Raw genomic sequence first — 11,038 nt, forward strand, 5'->3', positions numbered from 1 at the left:
TGAGGTAAGCACTATTATTACCCCCCCCTTTTATGCATGAGCAGACCAAGGCTCAGAGATGTCACCCTCCCCAAGTCAAAGCCTCATTTTAATGCCAAGGTTTGTTTGGCTCCAACCAGGTTCATAGGTGTTCCACCAACCTGGGTGCTCTCACAAAGCACCTCACAAAGGTTCCTCCTCTGTGATTGTCTCCTCCCCGACATGGCAACCCCATCAATAGGCCTCTTACTCTCTCAGTATCTCTTCTACCCATTTGGCAGACAATCCCACACCCTTCAGCTCAGAGGTCTTCCTGGTATTCGCCCCAACACTGGGTTCGCCTGGCTCACGGACAAGCTAACTCTCTGCTGCCCCCTCCTGGCCAAACAAGGACCCGTCCCAGTGGCAGCTGCACTGAAAGACACCTGCTCTTAATTTGCTCTGGATCCCACTCACCCAGCTCACCCACTAACCAGCAGGTCAAGGAGTAAGAATTATTGATCTGACTATCTTATGTTCGACCTTGTCAAAGATTTTCTGGACTCCAACACTGACACCTGTTTCAGAAGTTACACATTCCTACAATGCATCTTAAGAGCACCTGTTCTCTGTCTGCATTCATTGATAATTAAGGGTCAAGGTGACAAAGTGACTGCGTAAAGTATTTTGTTCCCATAGGACACTGGAAGCACTGAAAAAATCAAATGATTTTGTGGTAAATTTTGAGACTCACTGAAAAACTGAATAGAATATCAAGGAGATTTGTCTTGTTTAGATGCCTTGCTGAGAATAACTGAGAGAATGCACTTTTTGACCAGCACATCTAGAAAAGACATGGAGGACTGCTCTCACACAGTTTCTTGTCCCCAGTACAGCGGATGACAATAGGATGACCACTGGATTGCAGGAACACGAACTAGGATGCAGCAGGTCCCGCCTAGGAAGTGCTCTGAGGATTTTGTCCTTTGTACTCAAAATGAAGTCCTCAGTACAGTCAGTCTTCTTGACAAGGTCAGGGCGTTCAACAAGATCTAAGGCAGCAAACATGGCTGAAAGAGATTTCTATGTAAAAGGACCTCTAAAGAGTACTGGAGCAAGAGTCAGAGGATCTGGATTCTAATTCTGGCTTTGCAACTGATTCAGAAGTAAAGTTTTCCAAGTGAGAGAAGAGTTACGAGTATGACAGGGGTCTGCCTAACTATGGAAGCTACAGGGACACTGATTCCTAGTTCAACGTGAAAAAAAGGAACATTCTAACAAGTTAGAATTGTTCGACAAAGGAAAGGAATCTTTCAGGAAGCAGCAAGGTCCCAGTTGCTAGAAGGGTTACAGCACTAGCTGAGTCACTTATGGAGTAGGTGGCAGAAAGAATTCTTGCATCACTAGAAAAATTAGAATCAATGATTTCTAAGGTTTTGTCTGCACTCTGCACTTATATAGTGGCTAGCACTTAGTAAAGAACCAGGAAAATCTTGTGATGGGGAAGAAAGAAGAATGAGAGGGAGGGAAGAAGAGAGGAATGAATCTGTTTAACTGGCTGTAACTAAAAAAAAAGCAAGCACACATAAATACTAACTTTTAAAAATTTTACCACAAAGAAGCCATGATTCTAGCGCAGGTACTGTGAAAAGAAGAGTAACAGATGTTAGGGACAATTGTATCAGATAAGACTGTTTTAGTAGGATGTAAACTAGTAATGCTCAGCAATGTTTATTGAGCACATACCATACATTAGAAGTCATGCTGAAACCTATTTCTGTCCTCCTATCAAGCCTATGAGGCAGGTTCTCTTAGTTCAGAAAAGGTAAGCAATTTGCTCATGGCTTGTTAACTAGAAAGAGGCAGAATTGGAAGATGAACCTATATGTTTATAACATGTAGGGTAGGTGTGTGTGTGTGTGTGTGTCTGACTGTAACTCTTTAGAGGCTACCTCTCCACTTTAAAATATGGTAATGAGTTGCTGCTGCTGCTGCTAAGTCACTCCAGTAATGTCCGACTCTGTGAGACCCCATAGACGGCAGCCCACCAGGCTCCCTCGTCCCTGGGATTCTCCAGGCAAGAACACTGGAGTGGGTCGCCATTTCCTTCTCCAATGCGTGAAAGTGAAGTCACTCAGTCATATCCAACTCGTAGCGGTCACTCAGTCGTATTCAACTCGTAGCGACCCCAGGGACGGCAGCCCACCAGGCTCCTCTGTCCACGGATTCTCCAGGCAAGAGTACCAGAGAGGGCAGCCACTGCCTTCTCTGAATGAGTTGCTATTGTTATTTATAATAAAATTATTTACCAATAGGTAACACACGCATATCTGTTTCCCAGGTGGCCCAGTGATAAAGAACCCACTTGCCAGTGCAAGAGACACAAGTTCGATCCCTCGGTTGAGAAGATCCCCTGGAGAAGCAAATGGCAACCACTCTAGTATTCTTGCCTGGAAAATTCCATGGACAGAGAGGCCTGGTGGGCTACAGCCTGTGGGGTCGCAGAGTCAGACATGACTTAGCAACTTAACACCAACACATGCATATGGTATACAGTATGCAAAAAGTTAAAAAAAAAAAATACAGACAGTGAAAAGTAAGTTTAAAATAAATAATCTCCTTTGCACTCCTATCTCCCAGCCACCCAGCAAACCACCCAGGGGACCCACAATTACTTTTCAAATTTAAATTTTTTTAAATTTTTACAAAACCATGGTTTGACACTGCATCATTTCATAAGTCCATATAACCCTGAACCATGTTATTATGGATTTCTACTCTAATTTAAAAAAATTTTTCTTTGTGAAACATTCTTCAAAACTGATCCCATAGAAAACATGATAAAAACAGCTCGTAGTATATAGCAAATGGTAATGATTTCAGACATTAATTGTTCAATTTTGCTAACCAAGCTTAGTGTTATGGTATATTCTAATTCTTTTACATTTTCTGTTTCAATGACGTAACTTCTTTACACAATAAGATGGAACATCTGTCTGATGAAAAATGGGCCATTATTATTCATCTTAAGCCACGAAGCATCGTTCAACAGCTCTGAACTAATGGTCATTACATCAAATAGTTTTTACTCTAATCATTATTTCTAATACATGTGAAATTAATACACAGTGTTTGTCATTACTGAACACTAGAATATAATTCTAGAAGAAGCAATTAATGTCCATCAGAAGTTTTTTCTGAAGTATGATTATCAAATCCTCGACTAATGAATCATTTGCATATCTGAAATTATCCCCTAAACCTTAAGCACTCCTGTGATAGGACACATTACATTTAACAATGAAAATAAGAGAACGAGAGAGAGATTTTTCATATTAAGTTATACCCACTGTCCACTTCCCCACCAGCTCAGAATTTTTTCTGAGGAGAATTCTTTTTCAAAAGAACAGTTAAACAGTTTCAGGGGAAGGCACTTCTGGGGCTTTTCCAGGAATTACAATTTTCATTTCTCTTATTTATTTACATGTTTTAAAAGGAGAGTAGTTTAGAAGACCTGAACCTTTCAATAAAAAAAAAAATCATGGTTAACTGTCAAATTCAATCTCTATATAGAAAAATGCCATCCATTTCCAAATGTTGCTTGTAAACTCTCTCAGCAAAGGGGCAAAGAATAATGCACTGTATTTCCCCTGCAGAGCGATATTGCACGTTCACCTTTAGGAGCATATGCTGCTCTTTTGAAATATGCAGACTCCCCTCTCATTGTACAGGGCCTCTGTGAAAGGACTGAGGGCTCTACAGAATTAACATATGAATGGGCCAACATACCTCCCAAGAAGCCCCTGAGCAAGGGGGGTGGGCATAAAAGGAGGAGGTCCTTTTATTTATTTGGTAGTTAATAAAGAGTAAGAGGACCCTCTCGGACCAATTTTCTTGAGGAGTCAGAGTTTAAACTCAAAATGTTGAGTATTAATAGAAAATACCCATTTTAACGTTTACTCTATTCTTTCCACCTTCATGACCAACCCTTCATGCCGGAAAAAGCAAATGTGTGATGTCTGAAAAGAGTAATTGCTCCTATCAGTATTAATAAATGAAAGCTGATAAAGTTGATCATCACCATTCTTGCCAATTGGCTGCTCAATTGTCATCACTTCAGCAAAAAAAATTGCTTTACCTGGAAGAACCAGACCTTCAGATGAGGTTAGGGTCAGTGTTCTAGGTGTGAGCTGTGGCCAGGGGCCTGTTTAGACTGTTTCTGGAGAATGGAGCCTAGAAAATAGGACTGAAACCAGACACTCAGTCCAAAGGGGTAAGGTTGCAGGCACGATTACTGTTAGCAAAGGTCTAAGCGGAGCTCAAGACCCACCAGCTAAGAAGATTAGGGTCCCTGATACTGGGATTGGCTCTACTACTGGGATCCACGTAGAGTTAGGTGTCAGTTCCTCTGGGCACCACCTCCCATGACCTCCATGATTCAGTCAGGTGCCCTGCTCTGTTCTCCCACAAATACCATGCAATTCGTGCAATATGACACAGAAATGCTTCCATGTCTGTCTCCCTTATTATCTTGTGGAAGTTCTGTGAAGACCACAACCATGGCCATGATGGTTTTTTGCTGTGCCCATAATCTGTAGTACAATACCAAATATATAATTGATGCTCAGTAAGTACTTGAGGAATGCAATCAATGCAAAGAAATAGAGGAAAACAACAGAATGGGAAAGACTAGAGATCTCTTCAAGAAAATTAGATACCAAGGGAAGGTTTCACGCAAAGATGAGCACAATAAAGAACAGAAACAGTATGGACTTAACAGAAGCAGAAATATTAAGAAGAGGTGGCAAGAATACACAGAAGAACTATACAAAAAAGATCTTCATGACCAAGATAATCACAATGGTGTGATCACTCACCTAGAGCCAGACATCCTGGAATGTAAAGTCAAGTGGGCCTTAGAAAGCATCACACGAACAAAACTAGTGGATGTGATGGAATTCCAGCTGAGCTATTTCAAATCCTAAAAGATGATGCTGTGAAAGTGCTGCACTCAAGATACTAGAAAATTTGGAAAATTCAGCAGTGGCTATAGGACTGGAAAAGGTCAGTTTTCATTCCAATCCCAAAGAAAGGCAATGCCAAAGAGTTCTCAAACTACCACACAATTGCACTCATCTCACATGCTAGCAAAGTAATACTCAAAATTCTCCAATCTAGGCTTCAACAGTACGTGAACTGAGAACTTCCAGATGTTCAAACTGGATTTAGAAAAGGCAGAAGAAGCAGAGATCAAATTGTCAACATCTGTTGGATCATAGAAAAAGCAAGAGAGTTCCAAAAAAACATCTACTTCTGCTTCATTGACTATGCTAAAGCCTTTGACTGTGTGAATCACAGCAAACTGTGGAAAATTCTTCAAGAGATGGGAATACCAGACCACCTTACCTGCCTCCTGAGAAATCTGTATGCAGGTCAAGAAGCAAGAGTTAAAACTGGACATGGAACAATGGACTGGTTCAAAAATGGGAAAGGAGTACGTCAAGGCTGTATATTGTCACCCTGCTTATTTAACTTATAGGCAGAGTACATCATTAGAAACACAAAGCTGGATGATTCATAAGGTAAAATCGCGATTGCCAGGAGAAACATCAACAACCTCAGATATTCAGATGATACCACCCTTATGGCAGAAAGCGAAGAGGAACTAAAGAGCCTCCTGATGAAAGTGAAAGAGGAGAGAGAAAAAGCAGGGTTAAAACTCAACATTCAGAAAATGAAGATAATGGCATCCAGTGCCATCACTTCATGGCAAAGAGATGGGGAAGTAATGGAAACAGTGAGAGACTGTATTTTGGGGGGCTCCAAAATCACTGCAGATGGTGACTGCAGCCATGAAATTAAAAGACTCTTGCTCCTCGAAAGAAAAGCTATGACCAACCTAGACAGCATATTAAAAAGCAGAGACATTATTTTGTCAAAAAATATCCGTCTAGTCAAAGCTATGGTTTTTCCAGTAGTCATGGATGGATGTGAGAGTTGGACCATAAAGAAAGCTGAGCACCAAAAAATTGATGCTTCTGAACTGTGGTGTTGGAGAAGACTCTTGAGAGTCCCTTGGACTGCAAGGACATCAAACCAGTCAATCCTAAAGGAAATCAGTCCTGAATATTCATTTGAAGGACTGATGCTGAAGCTGAAGTTCCAATACTTTGGCCACCTGATGCGAAGAACTGACTCACTGAAAAAGACCCTGATGCTGGGAAAGATTGAAGGTAGGAAGAGAAGGGATGACAGAGGATGAGATGGTTGGATGGCATCACTAACTCGATGGACATGAGTTTGAGCAAGGTCCAGAAGTTGGTGAAGGACAGTGAAGCCTGGCATGCTGCAGTCCATGGGTTTGCATAGTCAGACACGACTGAGCCACTGAGCTGAACTGAGCTGAAGTCCATGCCATTGCCATGATTAGGGACCTGGGCTCAGGAAACCTGGCAAATTGTTTCACGGGACAGATATGTTGAGGAGTCCCTGTCTCTGGAGCAGTCAATCTGTTGGACTAGATCGGCACCATTTTGGTTCAGTGGTGATGCTTTCTGCTGGACCATCACCTGAGTGTCTCCAGTTATCTCAGAGAGGTTTCACCAAATTCTCAAAACAAATTTTAAACATAATCCTTTGCTTTTTCCCCCAGTGGTTCAGATAGTAAAGAATCTGCCTCCAGTGCAGGAGAGTGAAGTTTGATCCCTGGGTCGGGAAGATCTCTGGAGGAGGGCATAGCAACCCACTCCATTATTCTTGCCTTGAGAACCCCTTGGGCAGAGGAGCCTGGTGGGCTACAGTCCACAGAGTGAGACATGACTGAGCAACTAATACTTTTACTTTAACTTGTCATGCTTTTCCAAAACCTTTAGGAGGTTTTGCAAAGCATATGTTTTGTAAAGCACTGGTAGCCAGGGTGTGATTGGTATTACAAAGAAGGAAATTAGATGGGAAGCAGGGAAGGTGCAGAACCAGATAAGAGTAGAGACTGGGGTGAGAAACGACCTGGGCCCTGAGTGCAGTGGGATGTGGTGGAAATGGAGAGATTCTATGAAACCAAACCAGTAGATACAGGAGGCTGAAAATTCAATTTAAGGTGAAGGTCAGTAAACTATGCCCTGCAGCCCACATCTAATCCTCAGTCTATTTTTTACACTCTGGGATTTAAGAATGGTCTTTCTGTTATTAAATAGTTGGAACAAGGAGAAAGGGGAGAATGAGAAGCAGCAACAGCAACAGAGGTGGTATGGGACCCACAGTGCCTAAAATGTTTGCTATCTGATCCTTTACAGAAAGTTTGCCAATCACTGATTTAAGTGAATACAATCAAGAGAACAAAAGCACGAACTCCCTGGTGGTCCAATGGGGCATCCCTGGTAGCTCAGCAGTAAAGAATCCACCTTCAGTGCAGGAGATGTAAGAGACACAGGTTGGGTCCCTGGGTTGGGAAGATTCCCCTGGAGGAGGGCATGGCAACACACTCCAGTATTCTTGCCTGGAGAATCCCATGGACAGAGGAGCCTGGTGGGCTACAGTCCATAAGGTCACATAGAGTTGGACACGACTGAAGCGACTGAGCACCGGTGGTTAGGACTCCAAGCTCCCACTGTGGAGTGGGGGTTGAGGGGAGAGGTTTGATCCCTGGTTGGGAAACTAAGATCCCATAAGCCAACCAGTGTGGCCAAAAGAGAGAGAGAGTGAAGAGAAAGGGAGGGAGGGAATACAAAAGCAGACTAATCGCCAAGCACAGATATGCTGATATGAAAAATTGTACCTGCCTGTGCATGCTGTGCACGCGTGCACACACACACACAGAGGAATAATGCAATACCATTTTGTTATAACTTGAAAATACCAAAGGCATTTTGATGTCACATAAAATCTGTAGAAATGGAAATGAACTATTTGTATTCTTTGACAATTAAACTACCCATGAATATAATATTTTGCAAGGGACTATTTCTATACATTTTTTGAGGACTGATTTTTCTCTACTACAGTCTCTTATAGACGGGTGTCTTATCCAGCTTCTGCTGTAATCATTCTGTTGGCTCTTAGAACTTTACCTAATTATGAGGATTTTTCACCTCTGGAGAAGAAACTACATAATGTGAATATATTTGAAAGATAATAACATTGATTTGATCTCATTCAGTAATGTTCTTTGAAATACAGTCATAGAATGTTTCAGAGCTGGAAGATATTTTACAGATCATATGGTCCCCAACCGTTGTTTTATCAAGAGGAAGATGGAGATTAAGTAATTTATCTGAGCTTTAAAATAAATCAGGGTCACATAGAGATCCAAAAGTTCTGGTTCCAAGCTCTGTCACTGCTGCCTCCCCAGGGGATACCTTGCCTAAACTCCTACAGGGCAGGAACGTATCTGTTAACTCTCCCCAGTGCAGACCCCCTTGCCTAGCACACAGTTAGTATTCCAAAACAAAAGAATGAATGACAATCACACTAACATTGACTTCACACTTACCCTGCGCCAGGCACTATGCCAAACACTTCTACACGCATTATCTCATTTGACTGTCACAACAACCCTAAGAATAGATTTTGTTTTTACTATCTCTATTTTGCAAATGATGAAAGTAAGGCACAGAGAGGTGAAGTGACTTGCCCAAAGTCACACAGCTAAGAAATTATGAAATTAGGTTTGGAAATTAGGTCTTTATAACTCCAAAGCCAGTGTTTTTAATCACCACCCTAAATGTGTGGTGAGGACCAATGAAAAGATCAGTTCTGAAATTATACTGAAATGCTAAGCCCAAGCACTCACACATCAAAATACAATTTACTCAGCAAAGGAAGACCAGTGAACAGGTCCCTTGGCTTGTTTTTCCTGGCTCTGCCTCAACTCCCTGTGTGGACCCACACAATCAGCTAATCTCTCAAGTTCTCTAGTTCCCCAAACCCATAACTAGTCCTGCTTTCTGTGACAGCCCAGGGTGTCTCCAGTTATCTCAGAGGGGCTGCACAAAATTCTCAAAACAAATTTTAAACGTAATCCTTTAAAAAAAAAAAAAAGACTTCCCTGGTGGCTCAGATAGCAAAGCATCTGCTTACAATGCGGGAGACCTGGGTTCGATCCGTGGGTTGGGAAGATCCTCTGGAGAAGGAAATGGCAACCCACTCCCATACTCTTGCCTGGAAAATCCCACGGATTCAGGAGCCTGGTAGGCTACAGTCCATGGGGTAGCAAAGAGTCAGACACAACTGAGCGACTTCACTTTACTTTTTTTTTTTTTAAAAAAAAAGAACATATGCTTCACAACACCTTTAGGAGGATAGACAGGATTTTCTTCAAACAAAACACAACAGATGAAAATGTGGCCATAGTTTTTAAGTCTGTGTTTGTGCTGAATGTTAAGGGATGCAGCTCCATCTGCTGGACATCAAACACACTAATAATAATACTGGTTAAATATTGATAATGGCATATATACAGTATGTAGCATTTTTCAGTCTGCTCTAAACATCCATTTTTCTAAATAGCAAAAAATACATGCCTATTGTCAAAAGTTGTAAACAGAAAATTTACCATGTATAATATAAGCATAACCAACCTAGATAGCATATTAAAAAGCTGAGACAGTACTTTGCTGACAAAGGTCCGTCTAGTCAAAGCTAGGGTTTTTCCAGTAGTCATGTATGGATGTGAAAGTTGGACCATGAAGAAAGCTAAGTGCCGAAGAATTGATAGTTTTAAACTGTGGTTTGACGAAGACTCTTGAGAGTCCCTTGGACTACAAGGAGATCAAACCAGTCAATCCTAAAGGAAATCAGTCCTGCATAGTCATTGGAAGGACTGATGCTGAAGCTGAAACTCCAATTCTTGGGCCACCTGATGCGAAGAACTGACTCATTTGAAAAGACCCTGATGCTGGTAAAGATTGAAGGTGGGAGGAGAAGGGGACAATAGAGGACGAGATGGTTGGATGGCATCAGCAACTCGATGGGCATGAGCTTGAGCAAGCTCCAGAAGTTGGTGATGGACAGGGAAGCCTGGCGTGTTACAGTCCATGGGGTCGCCAAGAGTCAGACACGACTGAGCGACTGAACTGAACTGAACTGAGTATAAGCATAGTCTTGCCCCTCTGGGATACTTACCACATTAACAGTTGTTTCTTCTACTTCTACTCATCTGCATAACTTTTAGATAGGTGAGTATATGTACTGTCATATGTAATCTTTATATTTCTAGACATTATATAATAAGTGTTTCCTGTGTTATTACTAGTCACCATAGGTACAATTTTTAATAGCTTAGACAATATTCTGTCAAGATTATACAATAATTTATTTCTCTGCACATCCATTGTTGGACATTTAGGTTGACTGACAATTTGGTAATTATAAACGAGCACCTCTTTGCATAAAATTTTGTCCAGACTTTAGCTTACTTCCTGGGGAGTGACTGTTATTAGCAGTGGAACTACAGATAGGACTATATTTTAGCTTCTGAAACATGTTGCTAAATTGCCTTCCAAAAAGACTGCATCAGTTTCCCCTCCCATTATCAGTGGATGAATGCCCTTCTTACAGCACCCTATCTAACACAGAGTATTGTCTTTTTTCATCTTTGCTAATTAATAGGTGAAAATTGGTCTCTTGTTGTTCCATTAGCATTTTTGATTACTAGTGCAGGTGAACATTTATTCATATGTTTATTAGCCATTCACATGTCCTCTTTTGTGATTTGTTCGTTAATGTCATTTTCCCATTGAGAGCCTTTGTATTTTCTTATTATTTAGCATGTGCTCTTCAAATATTAAAGAATTCTTTTCTTTCCTCTCATATCTATGGCAAATATTTTTCCAAGCATTGTCTTTTATTATATTTGACATAGCTTTTCATTTTATATTGTCAAATATTTTAAGAGCTTCTTTTATGACTTTTCTCCAACTGTTTTAAAGCTTAACTCATCATTCTCTATAAAGAAGTATTATATTCATATTTTTATGGTTTCAATTTTTGATCTGCTTTTTATAGTTCCATTTTTTTATTCACTTGGAAGTAATTTTGATGTGAAATATGAACTATGAGGATGTATTTTTAAATATCACCATTT

This window comes from Bos grunniens, chromosome X (assembly GCF_055505025.1).
Source record: "Bos grunniens cultivar Pamir isolate PY7600 chromosome X, Bosgru_T2T1.0, whole genome shotgun sequence".
Lineage (NCBI taxonomy): Eukaryota > Metazoa > Chordata > Mammalia > Artiodactyla > Bovidae > Bos > Bos grunniens.